The following is a 21,049-nucleotide window of genomic DNA, read 5'->3' on the forward strand; positions in this document are numbered from 1 at the left end:
ACTATAGAGTCAACGAAAAGCATTCAAGGTCCAAAGTCCAAAAACAATACAAAATACCCGGTAGGAGTAGGGCTTACAAAAGATAAGACCTCATAAAGATAAGAGATACACAAAATATTTGTGCAACCATACAACCATGTTTTTGTATATCTGTTATGCAATATTAGATTTATTAGCCTACCTGAGCTTTTCTGATTAAGATTTGTCCGTTGTCTTTCGTTATCGGCAACGTCATCATAAACTTTTCACATTTTCATCTTCTCCTCAAGAACCACTGGGCCAATTTCAACCACACTTGCCACAAAGTATCCTTAGGTTAAGGGGATTCAAGTTTTTTTTAAATGATTGGCCACGTCCTCTGTCAAAGAGAGATAATAATGAATAAGTGAAAAATTATTGGCATTAGTAAGAAATCTTCTTCTCAAGGACCATTGGGCCAGGAAAGATGCAACTCATGTGGAATCAACCTCAGGTAGTGTAGATTCAAGTTTGTTCAAATCATGACCCCTGGGTATAGGACTGGGCCACAATGGTCGATCAAAGTTTTACATAGGAGTGCGAGGGGCTTTCAATAAATAATATCGCCAGCTCCATGACATACAACATAGAAATCATATGACATTAAGCTTGGCTTTTTTTAATTATTGAATCTTTAATGAATTGATAACAGTTTATATGTCCACTTTTCATCGCATAATTTCATTGTGGGAATCTGTAAAACAAGGGCTACTCGAGACACTGCGTTAAAATTTAAAAATAAATGGTCAAGAATCAGTAAATTAGAGTAAAATTGAACGCGTCATTAAAGCTGCTGTAAATCTTGTTAATTTCCCAAAAATATATTAACTGAAATATATGAAATTTACAGCAACTCATGTCTGTTTCATACACGAATGAACAGGTGGATTTCAATTAACAAAAATTATATAATTTGGGCATCAAAAATAGGTAACCTCCTTGTCAACAATGACTTACAACAACCAATGCATATTCAACAAAATATCACAGATTATGTTTTACTGACTTTAAGTTACATAGCAAATGTGATAGACATCATATCGGGGGTAGTTCACACTGTTTTAAAGAAACATTTGATTGCAAAAAAATTTAATACTGAACAAATGTCGTCGCCCGCGTGACGCAGTGGTTAGAGCATCTGCTCTAGAGTCGAAAAGTAAGGAGTCAATCCTTACGTGGCGGGTTCGAATCCCACTGTTGGACGTAGAGACCGGTCCTTCGGATGAGACCTTATAAACCGAGGCCCCGTGTCGCAGTAGGTGCTGGCACGAAAAAGATCCCTCACTGCTAAAAAGCCCTGAGTGCCGAGCATAGGACAAATTTGTAGCCTTCCACCGGCAAGTGGTGGCGTCTCCATATGAGTGATAAATTCTCGAGAGGGACGTTAAACAGCATACAATCAATCAATCTGAACTAATGTGAGCCTATATTTATAAATATGAGTAAAAACGAGAGCCTGTAGAAAATCTGAACAATTTTTTTTTTAAATAATCAAAAATTGTTTTTATCCACATTTTTCTGAAATTCAAACAGATCATGAAACATGAATCCATTTTGAGTTAAACCTTAGAATAAAATGTACTTGACAAAACTTCTAAGGCCTAAGAAGAGCAAAAATTTGCAAGAACACAACAACAGTTTTATACGTTATTTTCTTAAATATTAGCTGTCTTGTTGTTCAAATGCATACACTGTATATAGGAACACAGTTCAATTTCTGGAGAAGTCTAGTAAGCAAAATATTTGCCAAAAAATTGAAAGGTTTATGAGAGGAAGGAAACAGAATGAGGAGTTTACTATTTTGAATTTCTTCCTGACAGCGTCCAAACCCACAGGCCATGAAGAGTAAAGGAGTTTTGGGGTAAATAGAAAGTTAATGTTTCGTCAGCAACAAAAATATTCGCCAGATCTTTCAATTTTTGACTTGTTTCATTTCCCAAACTGAGGAAAAGACCTTTCAGAAAGAAAAAAACAAGTACAGCAAATCATAGGATCTGCCATTTTCCAGTATACGAATCAAAACGTGTTCTAAAAACAATTAGAAATTGGATAAAACTGCTACGGACATGTCTTTGAATTAAAAGAGAATATTTTAGTTAAATCATTAGGACAAAATCATAGAAAAGTAATTTGTGTATCTTTCTGAGCCCTGATGACATTGTTTATTGAACGCCCCTCGTATATAGAAAAAAAAAATCTTTAAATCTTAAAAATGTTCTACTCAAGAACTTTTGAGACAGGAAAGATGAAACTCATATGTAATCATCTCAGGTAGTGTAGATTGTTTGTTCAAATTATGACCCCTGGGGTTGGGTGGGGCCAAAATGGCGGATCAAAGTTTACATAGCGCTAGACAGGGAAATCTTTTAAAATCTTCCAAAGTACTTCAAAGCCATGATTACTGATAATTATTCTCAGATAGTGTAGATTCTAATGTGTTCAAACCATAACCCCCAGGGATAGGGTGTGGCCCCAATGAAATCAAAGTTTTACATTAAAATATATTTAAAAAAATTTCCTCTCAAGAATAATAAAGCCATGCTTAATGATACATGTACTAGTATTTATGTGGAAGCAATTGCAGGTATTGTTGAATTAAATTTGTTCAAATCATAACCCCCAAGGAAGAGGGGGGGGGGGTACAAAGGTGGTTCAAAGTTTTACATGGAAAAATAAAGGGAATAAATGGAATATCCCAAAAACAGAAAAGCTTTGTTTAGTCATATTGATATGTAAGCATCTTCATTTATTGAAGGGTTAAATTTGGTTCAAACTATGGCCCTTTGGGGTAGGGAGGGAAAGAGTGGGAAATTAAATTCAAATTATTACACGTAATATATAGGAAGAAAATGTTTTTATAAATCTTTTCATCAAGAACAGCAAAGTCATTTGCTGTATTATATGAAGGCATTCTCAAGTAGTATCAAAATTCAAGCCTCCCCCCTCACTTTTCAGTTCCAGTTCTGATCTGACTTGTGTTTTTTCTTAAGCAATTTGCTCAGAAATTTTTAGCTCACCTGAGCCGAAGGCTCAAGTGAGCTTTTCTGATCACATTTTGTCCGGCGTCCGTCAATCCGTCTGTCTGTCCAGCTGTCTAGCTGTCCGTCTGTCTGTCTGTAAACTTTTCACATTTTCGACTTCTTCTCAAGAACCGCTAAGCCAATTTCAACCAAACTTGCCACAAAGCATCCTTGGGTAAAGGGAATTCAAGTTTGTACAAATGAAGGGCCACACCCTCATTCAAGGGGAGATAATTGAGAATTTGTGAAAATTTGGTGGTATGTTTAAAAAATCTTCTTCTCAAGAACCACTGTGCCAGGAAAGATAAAACTTATGGGGAAACATCCTCAGGTAGTGTAGATTTAAATTTGTTCAAATCATGACCCTCCGGGGGTAGGGCGAAGCCACAATGGCCGACCAAAGTTTTGTATAGAAATATATAGGAAAATTCTTCAAAAATCTTCTTCTAAAGAACAGCAAAGCCATAATTGCTCATATTTATATGGAAGCATCCCTAGTTAGTGTAGATTCAAGTTTGTTCAAATCATGACCCCCAGGGGTAGCGCATGGCCACAATGGCCGACCAAAGTTTTATATAGAAATATATACGAAAATTCTTCAAAAATCTTCTTCTCAAGAACAGCAAAGCCATAATTGCTCATATTCATATGGAAGCATCCCTAGGTAGTGTAGATTCAAGTTTGTTCAAATCATGACCCCCGGGGGTAGGGCAGGGCCACAATGGCTGACCAAAGTTTTATATAGAAATATATAGGAAAAATCTTCTTCTCAAGAACAGCAAGGTCAAACTTGCTCATATTTATATGGAAGCATCTCCAGGTAGTGTAGATTCAAGTTTGTTCAAATCATGACCCCCAGGGGTAGGGTGGGGCCACAATGGCCGACCAAAGTTTTGTATAGAAATATATACTTGGAAAATTCTTTAAAATCTTCTTCTCAAGAACAGCAAAGACATAATTGCTCATATTTATAGGGAAGCATCCCCAGGTAGTGTAGATTCAAGTTTGTTCAAATCATGACCCCCGGGGGTAGAGCAGCGCCACAATGGCTGACCAAAGTTTTATATAGAAATATATAGGAAAAATCTTCTTCTCAAGAACAGCAAGGTCAAACTTGCTCATATTTATATGGAAGCATCTCCAGGTAGTGTAGATTCAAGTTTGTTCAAATCATGACCCCCAGGGGTAAGGTGGGGCCACAATGGCCGACCAAAGTTTTGTATAGAAATATATACTTGGAAAATTATTTAAAAATCTTCTTCTCAAGAACAGCAAAGACATAATTGCTCATATTTATAGGGAAGCATCCCCAGGTAGTGTAGATTCAAGTTTGTTCAAATCATCACCCCCGGGGGTAGGGCGGGGCCACAATGGCCGACCAAAGTTTTATTTTGAAATATATAGGAAAACTCTTTAAGAATCTTCTTCTCAAGAATAGCAAAGCCATAATTGCTCATATTTATATGGATGCTTTCTCAGGTAGTGTAGATTCAAGTTTGTTCAAATCATTAGCCCCGGGGGTAGGGTGGGGCCAAACTTTTAGATTTAATCTTTTCAAAAGTAAACCGATTTCTACTTTTTTCTAGCCACAATGCTCAGGTGAGCGATGTGGCCCATGGGCCCCTTGTCTGTTGTCTGTCGTTGTTGTTGTCTTGTCGCCGTCGTTGTCTTTTCACTTTTTCGACTTCTCAAGAACGACTGGGCCAATTTCAACCACACTTGGCACAAAGTATCTATAGGTGATGGTGAAGTTTGTTCAAATGAAGGGCCACGCCCTTATTCAGGGGGAGATAATTCAGAAATAATGAAAATTTAATGGTATCTTTTAAAAATCTTCTTTTAAAGAAATTCTGTGCCAGAAAAAACGAACTCTAGAGGGAAGCATCTTAAAATAGTGTAGATTCAAATTTGTTCAAATCATGACCCAGGGGGTAGGGCAGGGCCACAATGTCCGCTCAAAGTTTTACATAGAAATATATATAGAAAAATTCTTTAAAAATCTTCTCAAGAATATCAATTGGATGAATGATTATACTTATATGGAAATTTCCTTAGGTAGTGTAGATTCAGGTTGGTTCAAATCATGACCCCTTGGGTTGGACGGGGCTTCAATGACCGTTCAAAGTTTTAAATAGAAATATATTGGAAAATTATTTAAAAATCATCTTCTCAAGAATAGCAAAGGTATGAATGATCATATTCTTATGGAAGCATCCTCAGGTAGTGGAAATTCAAGTTTGTTCAAATCATGACCCCTGGGGGTAAGGTTGGGCTTCAATGGCCGATCAAAATTTTACATAGAAATATTTTGAAAAAATTCTTCAAACATCATCTTCTCAAGAATAGCAAAGGCATGAATGATCATATTTTTATGAAGCATCCTTAGGTAGTGGACATTCAATTTTGTTCAAATCATGAACCCTAGGGGTAGGGCAGGACCCCAACTTGGAATTCAATTTTTGCTTATAAACATTTAGAAAAAAAAATCTTTAAAATTCTTCTTTTCAAGATTAGCAAAGCCGTGATTAGTCCTGTTCATATGGAAGCATTTTCAGGTAGTGTAGATTCAATTTTGTCAAGACACCTGGGAACGGATCCACAATGTATGTTGAAAGGCAAAGGGCAATAAAGCCACAGGTAGTCAAAAAATATGCAAGCATTCAAAATTTTGTGTAGATTCAAGTTTGTTCAAATCATACCCTCTCCTCTTTAAGGATTGATTAGGACCACTTTTCAATAATAAACTCATTTCTGATATTCTCATAGCCACATTGCTCCTTTGAGTGATGTGGCCCATGAACCTCTCGTTTTTGTTTTCTTTCTTTGGTTTTGTTTGTTTTTTTTCATTACCACGAGAATAGTAAAGTTATAACGTTAAAAAAATCTAAAACATATATAGTTAAGATTAATTAAGTTTTCCTACTTTCAAAGAGATACCCAGATAAACATTCTGCTAACATCATATGTACTGTTAATAACATAAGTGACAACAAGTCCATCCCTAAGTATAAACTGCTTGCAAGCCCTTTCAGAAGAAGGATATGGAGATAACGAACAGTATTCAATCTCAAAGTCCATTAAACACGGACCTCCGAAACATCAGAGGTGGGATCAGGTACCATGGAGTAGTGAGCATCCCCTGCCGACCGGTCACACCTGCCGTGTGCTCGTTGTCATGATCAGGAAATAACGAAAAAAAAACCGTTGTCAATTCAGTGAAATAAATAATGGACTAACAATTGATATGAAAAACGTCAGTCAGCATTTGACTCAATGATAAATTGTATTTGCTGACAAGGTCCCTGCATCGACCATAGAACCTACGAAATGATGACTTTAAACGAGACTGCTGATATTCTTGTTTCATCAACTTGCTTGTCAATAAATTACCCTATTTAAGAAACTGTTCATACGTAGAGCATGGTCTTTCGTATCGAATCATCGAGATATATATACTCTGTATGCAGGTGATGAAGGTATATTGCTGCATACGAGGGGCGTTCAATAAATAATGTCATCAGGGCTCGGAAAGAAAGAAAAACCGCTTTTCTATGATTTTGTCTTAATGCTTTAACTAAAATATTCTCTTTAAATTAAAAGACATGTCCGTAACATTTTTATTCAATTTCTAATTGTTTTTAGAACACATTTTTGAGTATGACCCTTCGTATACTGGAAAATGGCAGATTCTATGATTTGCTGTGCTTGTTTTTTTCTTTCTCAAAAGTGTTTTCCTAAGTTTGGGAAATGAAACAAGTCAAAGATTGAAAGTTCTGGCGAATATTGTTGATGTGACAAAACATTAACTTTCTGATTACCCCAAAACTCTTTTACTCTTCATGGACTGTTTGTTTGGACGCTGTCAGGAAGACATTTAATGTAGTGAATTCCTCATTCTGTTTCCTTCCTCTCATAAACCTTTTAATTTGTTGGCAAATATTTTGCTTACTAGACTCCTTCAGAAATTGAACTACCTCCCTATATATGTATTTGAACAACAAGACCGCTAATATTTAAGAAAATAGCGTATAAAACTGTTTTTGTGTTCTTTCAAATTTTTGCTCTTCTTAGGCCTTTGCAGTTTTGTCATGGACTTCTTATTCTTAATTTGTTTTGAGGGTTCAACGCAAAATGGATTCAAGTTTCATGATCTGTTTGAATTTCAGAAAAACGTGGATAAGAAAAAATTTTGAGTTTTTAAAAATAATTGTATAGATTTTCTACACGCTCTCGTTTTCACTCATATTTATAAATATAGGGAGACATTTGAGTATTAAACTTTTTTACAATCAAATGTTTCTTTAAAACAGTGTGAACTACCCCCGATATGATGTCTATCAAATTTGCTATGTAACTTAAAGTCAATAAAACATAAATCTAGAGATTGACACTACCAGACTTGCTTCGGATGCTGGATCTGACCTATATTTGCATTCCCAAGTACCTATAAGCCCTACCTGAACCAAACTTGCATGGATGATGCATCTAGGGATGGACACTACCAGACTTGATTCGGCTGCTGGATCTGACCTATATTTTCATTCCCAAGTAACTATAAGCCCTACCTGAACCAAACTTGCATGGATGATGTGTCTAGGGATGGACACTACCAGACTTGCTTCGGATGCTGGATCTGACCTATATTTTCATTCCCAAGTAACTATAAGCCCTACCTGAACCAAACTTGCATGGATATTGTGTCTAGGGATGGATACTACCAGACTTGCTTCGGATGCTGGATCTGACCTATATATTCATTCCCAAGTAACTATAAGCCCTACCTGAACCAATCTTGCATGGATGATGCGTCTTGGGATGGACATTTCCAGACTTGCTTCGGATGCTGGATCTGACCTAGATTTTTATTCCCAAGTAACAATAAGCCCTATCTGAACCAAACTTGCATGGATGATGCATCTAGGGATGGACACTACCAGACTTGCTTCGGATGCTGGATCTGACCTAGATATTATTCCCAAGTAACAATAAACCCTTCTGAACCAAACTTGCATGGATGATGCGTCTAGGGATGGACTCTACCAGACTTGCCTCGGATGCTTGATCTGACCTATAATTTCCAAACAAGCAATTTCACTATGCAAGATATTCTGATCAAGTTTTATACATATTCAAATTTTCACGTTGCTTTACTAATATATCCTTGGCGGGGCATTCATGTCCTATGGACATATTTCTAGTTTATCTAACGTGTTCTTGAGGGACCCCACCTACAAAAGGGGGAAGGTTAAAATATTGCAGTTATGAATTTAGAGACCCACGTATTTCTTACCGCCACTAAATGTAAAATTTTCATGAGCATTACTTAGCTTAGCATTTTCCAACCATAAAATAAAATCCACACAGACATACAGTATTTTCCCCTCAAACCTTGAAAAGGATGAGTGCACTAAAGTTATACTATGGGAGTTGGGTCCCAGTGTTTTGTGAAAAATAAAATCCAGAATTTCATGAAATTTATGTTTTATATGTATACTGAAAGGAAAAAGAAACGCATAATAAACTTTTGAATAAAATTAAAACTTTTGTTTCCAATATGTTTTCCAGTATTGTTATCAAACAATTTAATCCAACTTTAAACAACAAGTAACCGAAATTTTGTTTGACTTTCACTAATAATTTCTGAGTTATTGAAATTGATATGTCGATACCCCCCAAAATCAAAATAAAAATTCTCCTCATCTCCCTTGCGTATCGGTAACAGCCTTGATTTTCTTGTGCATTGAGTTCATCAGAGCATTTATCTTTCTCATAGAATTATCATTCAAGCCTTCTGACGATAGTCTTAATGGTTGAGAGTAGCTGTGTTATTCCAAAGCCAACAAATCCCCCCGCCCAATGAATCCCACGAATTTTCGATTTAGGATAGAATTTACAGAATGTAGCTGATTTGGTACACGTAAATGTTTGTAAGGAAGTCTCGACAAACACTGGCTACATTTTCTCAGCGTGAACATGCTAAAAACATTACGCATACTGCGCGTATGTGCGTGTGTGAGAGTACAATCGACGTACAGTTGCCACGCTTGCATACCAAATTAGAGCAGAAAGTTTCTGTCAGTATTAGTGTGAAAATATGAGTCTGACTGTCTGCTGTAAAAATATCGGTGTCAGTGATAATGACTTGACAATAACCTACGTTGCATAATGAAAAGCCCTATCTTGATGTGACGTTGTTACGCGCCAACATCACCGTCATGGTTTTTTGGAAACCTTTTAAGTTACTCTCTGACAACCGAAAAACTGTTTTGGTTGAAAATTTAAGGTAAGGTTTGCGTTTACAGGGAGATAACTCTTGCGAATCACCAAAGCGTTTGAAACAGGCGAATTTAGACCAGCGATGCTAAGCATCTCGGTAACGAATTTCCTCTGTCATACTTGATGTTTGTTGTCACTTAATGTTAGGACTAAAAACGAAGGACGTTTTCATGAGAAAGTCATAACAAATCAAAGCATAGGAATCTTAGAAGCCTTTGAGATTAGCGTGATGCATGTGGATGAACCAATAAAGGAGGACTTGTTTATTTTCGATACGAAACGTGGCAAGTTGCACGGCAATTCCGATCAGAAGAAAGTCATTGACGCATTGTGCTGATGTGTGTTTCTCGCTTCACCACTACACTAAAATTTTAAGTGAGAATGGGAAAGAAAAAAGAAAAGACCTGAGAGTATCCTGTAAAGTATTATGCTATATGCAGTCCGAACAGGGAAGAAAAGTCACGGTGCATTGACCATGTCCAATGATGATGTTGACAGTTTGATTGTTGATAGTATTTTCATCAGGTAATTATTTAACTATTCATTTTACTGAAAGTTATGAATGATCTACTGACTACGGATTTAAAAACGATGAATAAACGGTACAAGGATGTCTGGATGTGACTAATATCCCAACATTGCCAAAAAATAAAAAAAATGCATTCATTCAAGAAATTATGAAAAATAAAATCCTTGCTTTTTAGGCCTCAGAACAGGTATTCAATTGTTCAAGTTACCTTTTTAAATGAGGTTTGATTTTAATTAATATCTCCTTTTCTAATTAATAAAAAAGAGATACAGATTGTGCATGACAAGAACATTAATTTTCTTGATCAAGCATTTGCATTTCACTAATTCAATCTGTAAATTTTACAATAATTTCATATTGATTCTTCATTCATTATATTGGAAATTTATTCATTTCATTGAGTGAATGAAACTCAGTGCAATTCCTTATGCTATTCAAAAAATGCAATTCCTTAAATGTTATTGTAAAAATGAACACATGTGATTTCAGATCATGGGTCATTAATTGGAATAGATAAGAACCAAAAAAAAAGTACTTCAGTTTTTCCTTAAAAGATTTGTGCCATCAATCAAAGTAGAGGTCATCCCATATCAGCTCAAGAATATTAAAGAAAGTTGGATGGATCAAGCTAAGATGTTGAACCAGACATGGCAAAATCAATGGAGATTTGGAGAAGAACTTCTGACTTGTTATACCCAATGCATATTTTTATATGTATATAGATTATAGAAGAAAATTTAATGTTCAACAACATCCTATCTAGTATATACATGCTGTTTTCCATATATTTAGAAAAGATGTGTATGCGATGATTGCAGTTCATGCTCTGCTTGTCCATCTTTGAATTTGTTTTCAGTAAAATAAATGTATACATCATAGGTATTAATTGAAGGTTGCTTTTGTCATGTTTGTCTATACTTACATGTAACAAGTTTCTTAAAAGGGTTTGTAAAATTGCAAGGAAATTAATACATGAACAATTAAGATTAATATTTTTATTCATTAAATTTTGTTCTTACCAGGACCTGATATGCTCAGATAAGTATTTCTGAAAACTGACGAGTTTTGTATATAAAGCTGCAGTGAACATGTATAATTATATATCTACTGTAACAGTTTAAAACATGACACTTGGCAATTGTAAGGTTGTTAATTTAGTAGGAATGATAAGACCAATTTAGTAATCTAATAAAATTAAAAAATTTTCACAAATACATGTAGTTTATTTTAAAATTGTTTACATGTATAATCTTTTAATTTTTTTTCTGTATTTTGATTTTAAAAAGCAGAAAATTTTGTTATATTTAAATTATTATTTCATGGATATCAAGGAAATATATCTATCACTGTAGCATTGTTTCTTTTTCCCTGTTCTTGACAAATATTTATCATAATGACAGTGTTCATGTCATTTTGCAGAATTTGCCTTTTCTCTGAAATCAGAAGTACTCTGTAAACTCATTAAAGTATGAATTGATGTCACTTAGAATTCATCTTTATTTTGTTCTGTCTGATATTTCAATTTAGATTCTAAGACTATCTAATCCAATGATTGAGCTAATGTCCATGAAGTGTAGAAATAGGCCATCTTTAAAAAATGTTTGGTTGTCGGCCTCTCCAGACCGACTGACTAAAATGACCAGACTGAAAATTTTTTTTTCAATGCAGGGCAGTATTTTTTTCTTTTTATTCCTCTTATCCCCTTTAAAAAATGTTGTTGAAGATTTTCTCACCTACTGACCCAATAATTTTACCCTGAGTCAAGAGAGGGCAAACAAACATTACTTTAAAGATAGCATTTCTACTCTTCGAAGTAAAGAAATAATTTAATTATAAAAACAGCAGCTTCGTGGATGCAATGCTTACAACATTTCACTCAAAAAATGGCATACATGTATAATGACAGTCACCAACCATAACTGAATAAAGATATTTTGCTACAAAGATGTCTAGAAGTTACTACATGTTGGAATAACTAATCAGCATGAGGTCAAATTCATAGGCTTTTAATTGGTTTAGTTGCAACATGTTCTGAAGTATGTTTATATACATATACATGTACTTCTAAAGGTGTTGCAATATAATTCATGGACAATTTCATCAAAATATTCAGATGTAAAGATTGCCATAAATACTAGAGTTCTTCCATGGAATAATTTTTTAGGCCATCATGTAGCACAGGAGGCGTTTTATTTTGAATATTTTTGGCCAATTTATGTCTAAAAACAATATCAAAAATAACATTTAGTCTTTAACATTCACCATGACAAGGTGATATCAATGTTGTCTTTAAAAGTGTAGAAAAAGCCTGATTTTTATGTTCCGAACCCATAATATAGCCCCTGTTTCCATGGAAATAATATTGGGGACATACATATTTTTTTAGTTCAAATTAATGAAAATGATCAAATTAATAACTTCATGGATTTTGATGGAATTGGTAGATATGTAAAACGTTGGTTTTTATATTTTTGTTGCCATGGCAACGGTTTCACTTTATCAAGGAAAATTGAAAAATCTTCTTTTTTACCCAAATTTTCACATTTTTGATAAAGGAAAATTAAAAGTTTAAATAATAGAAGCATGAATTATACTAATTCCGGTCATTTTGATTATAAAAGTTTGAAAATTTATTAAAAAAATCAATTTTTTCAATGAAAATAATATTCGAGGTGAAATGTGAAATACGTTAAATTTGGCGTCTTTTACTGAAAAAATGAGACGGGCAATATCTTTGAAAATCATATTGAATGATGAAGCTAATCTCCCTGAAAAAATTGATATATAGCATGTATGCATATTAAAAAAAATATGAGTTGGAGGGAGACGCAAACCGTACCTTAAAAACAAACTGCACAGCAACATGTTGTTGCCTTTTTATTCACTTATGAAACTCAATTACTAGACCCTATGTAACTTTTGTCAGCCATACCATGATTGCAAGAAATTTAAACTGAATGCAAATATCGGAAAACGATGTCTGTAACTCTAATGCATCGTTTGGCACTACAAAATGGGATCACAAAAATGTCAACATCAACATGCACGTGTATTTGGCTTTTTATCACTTCCAATACGAAACGCCATACATTTCATGGTTGAGTAATTTTGACCAGCAATTTTAGTGCACAGTAAACAGATTACACATCTGACCAATTTTCATTATTTTCGGCCACATAGTTAAATATTTTTCGCTATATTTTTCGCTATAATGCTATTATGCGTTTCTTTTTCCTTTCAGTATATTAATGTCTTAAGAGCAGGTTTTGGCAAATATATTACAAGAAAGTACCAAATAATGCAGAGCGACAGTAGCTTTTGATACGGGGGTCTAACAGTTTTGTCACATTTCTATATATAGTTATTCAAATGAATACGAGTTTTCAACGACATTGTTTTCATCGAGTCGCAACCTGGTAATTGGTCTCATTTGCACAGAATGTGTACTTTGATCAAAAGTTATACATATCTAAAGGACAATATCGGTCAGGTTGCGGCTCATATTGAATTTTTTCAAGTTAGCCACTAAATTAAGAGGCCCCCGACTGTCAACGATTGATATTTGAATCACTTTACTCACGTGACATTCCGAGGTTCGATACGCCAACGCTTTTATTGAACAGCTGTTGAACATTTCATTGTGTTTGTCATTTAAAGTTTCTATTTGGACAGTATCTATCATTCCTCCAACTTAAAACTATGAAAGATTTTTGCGCAAATTTCAATAAGGTTCGAAGATTATATATCTTTTATTTTACTGTGTATTTTTCGTTAAGAGTGTTTTGAAAGTATTCTGGTATTGGTAGTAAGATTAGTAAATGATTATTGGCTCAATTGTTGACTCAATATTATTGTCTGCAGGGCGATACATTTACCGCATCCATAAACACTAGAAGCATTGATTTTTTTCTGCACCATGAAACCAGTGTAGCATATCTGACTGCGAAAAAAAACATATGTGTTATTGTTTACATTCATCATCCATGCGATGTAAATGCTCCGCCTTTTTCAGTTACCATAAATTCGATAGTGGTCCAGGCGAATACATGTTCTTTCGAATGGCATTATCTGTAATTAGAAATATGTATGACACTGTCAAATATTTCAAGGCATAAATATCAAAAGCGTATTTTGCACAATAATCATAGATTAATTTAGCAATATATTGAAATGTAAAGATTAAAATGGGTGGCCGAAAGGGTTCCCAATGACGTACTAAAGTGCACCCTTCTTTGACCCCATGAAAATATTTGATTTTATACTATAATCTTTTTAAAAGTAAATAAACAATCTTTTCCTTGTGTACCTCTGTTTTCACTGCATTAAATTTGGTAAAGTTAAAAATAAACAACAGGAAACACAGCTTTCCAATGTAACACAAAAGGCCTAGAGGCCACATCGTTCACATGAGCACTATGGAAATGAAAAGCAAAACGTAGTTTAGTATTGAAAAGCTTAAATACGAAGGTGGTCCCAACCTATCCCTAGATGGGAAAGGGGGCGTAATTTGAACAAAATTGAATGTACACTAACTAATGATGCTTAAACCTACTTTTTAACTTTTCCCCACTAGACGTTTAACCTTTCATTGTGGCTTCGCCCGGGAGACCAGATCCCACTTTCGATGTTTCGGAGGTCCATGTTTGCTATGTATATATTTGTATTGTTTTATAGACTCTTGAGTTTGAATAGCATTATTCTTTATCTCTTTATCCTTCCTTTAATTTATACTACCATTTAGGGGTAGGTCGATAGGAAACACTTATGCATTCAAGTTTTTCAATACTAAACTGAATATTCCTTTTTTTCCTTGCCACAGTGCTCAGTTGAGGCACTAAGCCTCTTGTAATGATGATTGTACCATGCTGCTCTTGCTAATGTAACACGTGTAATTTACAGGCTTTCAGTGATGTAACATCTCATTATCCTAGAGGAATGATGGACATGTTACGGGAATTGGAGCTTCCGCATAGAGGGCGCCACCACAGTGGGATAGGTAGGATACGTCAACATCACACTTAACACTGGAACAATTCTCATATCTGCTTATCTTAACACTTAGATCAAGTAAATGTGTAATCTTGTGTTCTATAGAGCATGTATTGAATGCTTAGGCATATGAGAAGTTTGATTGTAAATATACTGTATTTTGGATAAAAAATTGATAATCAGAGACAACAAATCTTTTGCCCCTCCTAGATAATAGTAAAAAAATGAATTTTCAACGTATTTCTATTAATTTGTTTCTTTCAGATGATTGTAGGAACATAGCAGCCATTGCTGTGGAGCTGATCAAAAGAGGTCATGTGTTTAAGCAGACGTCTTATCCTTAACCTCAGATAGAACGTCATCTGCTGGATCAGAGGTTAAAGTGTGAAGAAATAACTGCACATGCTCAGGATCTAGACTGTCTAGATGAACATCAGTGGCGGGGGATTTGAAGTTCTTTCTCTGTGATAAACTATAGCTGGGATCGTAATGTTCTGTCAGGAAAGCTTCCACAAACTGAGTCCACTGACTGCTCTCTCTGAGTGAAAACCATTCACTAAGTTTAGAATTACTGTGATAACTTTAAAGTTTCACCAGTTTTTGTTTTATAAACTGAAAATTTTCAGTATAGTCTGGATAATCTTTAAGGATGTGTTGTACTCTCTTTTCCATTGGGAGGTTTATACGATAATGCTGTGCTTTCCCCATCTCAGAGTGTAAAGTTTGCGGTACATGTACATTGCCTATCCGAACACTCTCTGACTCTACCCACACAACTTTCTCCGGATTAAAGGATCGGAGCTTTTCTACTATCTGGGATTCAAACCATTTCTGTGAAGGTTGGGTTCCATTAATTTCCGCCCCCAGAACTGATCCCCTGTGATTAGCAAGGCCCTCTAGATCCAACGTCCCATAAAGAGAATACCAAAAGCAACTTGAATAAGATAAATGTTTTCTCCAAAATCCAGTTCGTCCTAAAAATATTGATAATAAATATGCTAAAATACTTATTATTGATTGATTGATTGATTTATGTTGGTTAACGTCCATCTCGAGAATTTTACACTCATAAAGAGAAGCCACCACTAGCCTGTGGAAAGTTGCACTCGGTACTTATGGCAGGGAGGAATGTTTTTTATGCCAGCACCTATTGCAACATGGGACCTCGGTTTTTACCATCGCATTCGAAGTGGGAAAGTTTAAGAAACACTAAATAAAAACATAGAAGTTGTAATGATTATTGATGATTTTCAAACAATTGATGCTATATTCAGTAAAGTCTACAAGAAAATCTTTACGTAACTGTGAAAGGCATGTATTTTTTGCTCACCTTAATGAAGTCGATGGATAACTAATGTAATACCCTTGGCGTCCATGTTGGCATCCAAGGTTAAGGTTTTTGTTGCAGTTTTCTGTTTAAGTGTTTCTAATATGCCCTACATGGATCAGATATGCATGAATGATGCTTCAAGTGTGTTTCATTGAACTAGTCATAGTTCAGAAGCTGCTATTTTAGCTATGATCAGATTACTTGTTTTGGAAAGGTTAAAATTTCTGGTTAATATTCTTGAAGCTATGCTCATTTCAAGTAAGTATGAGTCCTGTATTGCCTGCAAGGATGAAACATCTAATGATGCATATTGCCAGGCTTGCTTCGGATGCTGGATCTGACCTACATTTTCTAGATGAGTGACCAGGTAGAAGTTTGTGGAGCAGATCCATTACCAAGAAACTATAAGGCCTATCTGAACCAAACTTGCATGGGCGATGCATCAAGAGATAAGGACATTCAAGCTTGTTGATGCTGGTTTTGAATTACATTTTCTAGACAAGTGACGAGTTTGAAGTTATAAGATTTGTCCATTTCCAAGTAATCTGATTTCTTGTTACCTATGTTTATTCAACTCGTTGTGTGTTTTTTTTTATCCACGGCCCTTTGCGAGGGGATAAAAAACAATCAAGTTGGATAAAAGTCATATCTAACCACAAATCATAAGGATTCTTTTAATAACGTTTTTTTGCAAGCCTGTCAATGTTTTAAACTGAATGTTTTAAGCCAAGGACTCGAGTGATCTCTTCTTATCACCATTTGTCCATTGTTTGTCGTCGGTATCAAGATCCTAACTTTTTACATTTCATATTCTTCTTCAGAACCACTGGGCCAATTAAAAAGACTTGGCAAGGAGTATCCTTAGGTAAAGAGGATTAAGATTTATTGACATGAAGTGCCACACGTTCTTCTAAGGGGAGTTAATTAAGAATTAGAAAAAAAATTAATGGCATCTTTTAAAATCTTTTGAAGATCCACTGGGCCAGGCAAGAAAGTGGTAGCATTGTTTAATATTGTAGATTCAATTTTGTTCAAATCTTGACCAGAAAGATAGGTTAGGGCCACAATGGGCGAGCAATCAAAGTTTACCATAGGAATACATAGGGAAAAACCTTTAAAAACCATCTTCTCAAGAACATCATAACCTTGGGGGTAGGATGGTGCCACAATGGGTGATCAAAGTTTAACATAGAAATATATTGGAAAATAAAAAATCTTCTTAAGAACACCAAAGCTATGGTAAATCATATAAATTTATATAAGCGTCCTCATGTTATCTAGATTTAAGTTTGTTTCAAATCATGACCCCTGGGGGTAGAGCAGGGCCACAATGGCCGGTCAAAATTTTACATAGAAAGATATGGAAATTTCTTTAAAATTCTTCTTCTCAAGAATAGCAAAGGCATAAATGGTCATATATATTTGGAAGCATCCTCAGGTAGTGAGGCTCAGATTTGTTCAAATCATGACCCCAAGGGGTAGGGCGGGGCCACAATGGCAGATCAAAGTGTTACATAAAAAGATATAGGGAAAATCTTTAAAAATCTTCTCAAGAATAGCAATGGCATGATCAATTATCATATTTATATGGAAGCATCCTCAGGTAGTGTGAATTTTAAATTGTTCAAATCATAACCCTTGGGGGTAGGGCGGGGCCACAACATGGAAGTTTTACATAGAAACATGTCGAAAAAATATTTGAAATTCTTCTTTTCAAGAATAGCAAAGCCATGATTAGTTCTGTTCATCTGGAAGCATTCTCAGGTGGTGTAGATTCAATTTGGTTTCAGTCATGACTACTGGGGGTAGGACTGGGCGACAATGTAAAATCAAATGTAAAGGACAATAAAGCCACAGGTAGTCAAAAGAAATATGCAATCATCCTTAGTTAGTGTAGATTCAAGTTTGCTCAAATCATACACTCTCCCTTTTTAAGGATCGGTTGGCATCACTATTGGGTTTTAACTTTTCAATTATAAACTGATTTTTGATTTTTACTAGCCACAATACTCAGATGTGGCCCATGGGCCTCTTGTTTTTAAAATCTATTATCATATAAAGTCATATGGGAAAGCCTGTAAGTCATTTTACTTCATCTTTGTTAAAATTTTGCAATTTCCATGGTTTTGATTTCACGTAGCTGTAGAACTCTAGTTCTCTGAAAAAATATTTTGACAGACCGGAGAGCTACAGTGCCACCCTTTAAAAACGGTATATTTATTGCGCACAAAATTTTGAGCCGGGTTCTTGATCAATTCTCCCAAATTCTTATCTCAATTGCAAAATAGCTGTATTTCAAAATAGTCCTTATTTCTCCATAAATTACTTTGGCAATTAATTTCTGCATGAAGTGCCTTAGACCGAATCATCTTGCAAACCAAAATTGCGGTATACTAGTAAATAGACGAAATTTTCGATGTTCTCAATTTCAGGGCCAGGAAGGTTATTAACAATAATTATAAGGAATGTTTTGTTTTGGAAACAGTGAAAAGATATGATAGGAACACACGGTAAGTAATATTTTGAGATGTCAGTTTTTAAAAAAAAATTGAGAAATAAATTGAGATACAGGGAATTTTTCTGTGCGCAATTAATATGCGTTTTTTTTCAATGGGTGGCACTGTAGCTCTCTGGTCTGTCAATATAATTTTTTTGAGAGCTACATTTTTTCAGATAGATTTCACGCTGCAAGAACTCTATTTAAATTTCTTATGATCATTTGAAAGTTTTAAAAATTAATGATAACATTAACGATTGGTGGGTTCAATTTCATGTAAAAAAAATTAATGAATCGTGGATAATGTGAAATCAAAACCAACATAATTATTTACAAAGCTACGGTATACCTGATTTTACTGATATTATACATTTATTATCTGAGTTCGAGGGCAACATGTGTTTTGTCGGACCCAAGAACCAAACTGTCTGCCTGAGGCCATATAGGCTGAAGGCAGACAGTTGGGTTCAAGGGTCAACAAAACGCATTTTGCCTGAAAACACGAGAACATAGTCAATAAATGTTTGTTATACATTTCACTTCATTGTTTTGACATATATTTTGTATTTTGTTTTGTGAAGTAACCTCAGGTCCGTCACTTTTTAACACCAACAAATAAATTGAGATTAAGTTCCGCCAATTGTTAGACGTAATTGGTCCAACATCTCACTCAACAGTCCAACATCGATTTTTATGCCCACTCAGCAAAACATTAGAAATGTTAGACTTTTTTTTCGTAAAGATCTGTATAGGAACAAATTTTTAAAGGCCGGATATAACAAAATCATTGCTTCACAAACTTTATTTACAAATAACAAAATCTTGATTAAAAAAAAAAAAAAAAACTAGGAGACTTATTGTTCACAGAACAATAAGAGGTCTTTCCACCTTTTTAAATTTCTTATAGTTTTATATTTTGCTCTCTAATTTAATTTTAAGGGAAATGGCTTAAAAAAATAAAATAAAAATTTATAATTTTTTTTAATGACCTTGACCTTTGACCTTGATCAGGTCTTCAAGGTCAAAGGTCAAGGGTCATATTGCAATTGACCCCATGCCTCTATGACTTTTAGTTCTATAGTTATAAGTTTAAATATTAAGTGCAAAGAAGTTAAAGGGCAATAACTCATATAAGGGGTCATTAGATCCTTTAGTACTTATACAATGAAAGTGTGCCTAAAGACCCTTAAGACATTAGTGAAGGTTTCATGCCTCTACGGTTTACGGTTTTGAAGTTGTAGCGATAACAATGTTTTTCCCATAAGGGACAATAACTTTTGATAGGGTCAATCTTGGGAAACAAGAATGAAATCTTTGAAATAGTTTTAAGAGTACATATTAATGATGCAAAGACTGATTGCATATGTTAAAAGACAAAAGATATATAAAAGGAGCTTAATTTCTCATTTTTTGAATGACCTTGACCTTTGACCTTGACAAAATATTCAAGGTCAAAGGTCAAGGGTCACAATGCAATTGACCCCATGCTTCTACCATTTATAGTTTTCAAGATACAAGGTTTAATAGTAAGTATACAGAAGTTAAAGGGCAATAACTCATATAAGGGGTCATCAGATTCTTTTGCATTTATACAGTGAAGTTAGGTCTAAAGACCCTTAAGACATTAGTGAAGGCTTGGTGTCTCTAGGGTCTACAGTTTCGGAGGAGTAGCGATAACAAGGTTTTTCGCACAAGGGGCAATAACTTTTAAAAGGTTTAATCTTAGGGGACAAGAATGAAATCTTTGAAACAGTTTTAAGAGTACATATCACTGATGCATAGACATTAAGTATATATTGAAAGACAAAAGAGATACAAAAAGAGCTAATTTTCTCATTTTTGGAATGACCTTGACCTTTGACCTTTACATGAATTTTAAGGTCAAAGGTCAATGAATCTTATGCAGTTGGTCCCATGTCTCTACGACTTCTTGTTTTGAAAATTTTTAATTATTTGTAAAATTCAAAAAGTTTCAGGGGCAATAACTCACTGAAGGGGTCACCGAATACTTTCGCAATGAATAGATTGAAGAGTCCTCTTAATTAGTCGAAGACATTCATAAAGGTATCATACCTCTGCGGTTTACGGTTTCTGAGGAGTAGCGATAACAAGCATTTCTTGCGAAAGGGGCAATAACTTTGAAAGAGGTCAAGGTTCATTTACGCAGGGTCAACTGCAAACATCTTTTACAAAGTACATTCCTATGAACTATAAATCTTTTCGATATAGCTTCAAACAAAAAAACATGCGGCGGAAAAATAATAAAAACTAGGAGACTTATTGTTCACAGAACAATAAGAGGTCTTTCCACCTTTTGAATTTCAATTTCATTTAATATTTATCTATTTAAAATTAAATTTCATAAAAAAGAAACCAGGAATGGCTTAAAA

The 21,049-nt window shown here is 34.7% G+C and overlaps 1 long non-coding RNA gene across 1 annotated transcript; it reads left to right on the plus strand.

The window, feature by feature from the left end:
- Nucleotides 1-9,321: 9,321 nt before the first annotated feature.
- LOC134264061 (uncharacterized) lies at nucleotides 9,322-11,787 on the plus strand. The gene is made up of 2 exons (XR_009991444.1): nucleotides 9,322-9,839; nucleotides 10,333-11,787. It is a non-coding gene; the product is annotated as an uncharacterized LOC134264061 (long non-coding RNA).
- Nucleotides 11,788-21,049: the final 9,262 nt, after the last annotated feature.

Source organism: Saccostrea cucullata, unplaced genomic scaffold, assembly GCF_032062105.1.
Source record: "Saccostrea cucullata isolate Sc308-1 unplaced genomic scaffold, CSIRO_AGI_Scuc_v1 ctg11455, whole genome shotgun sequence".
In the NCBI taxonomy this organism is placed as follows: domain Eukaryota; kingdom Metazoa; phylum Mollusca; class Bivalvia; order Ostreida; family Ostreidae; genus Saccostrea; species Saccostrea cuccullata.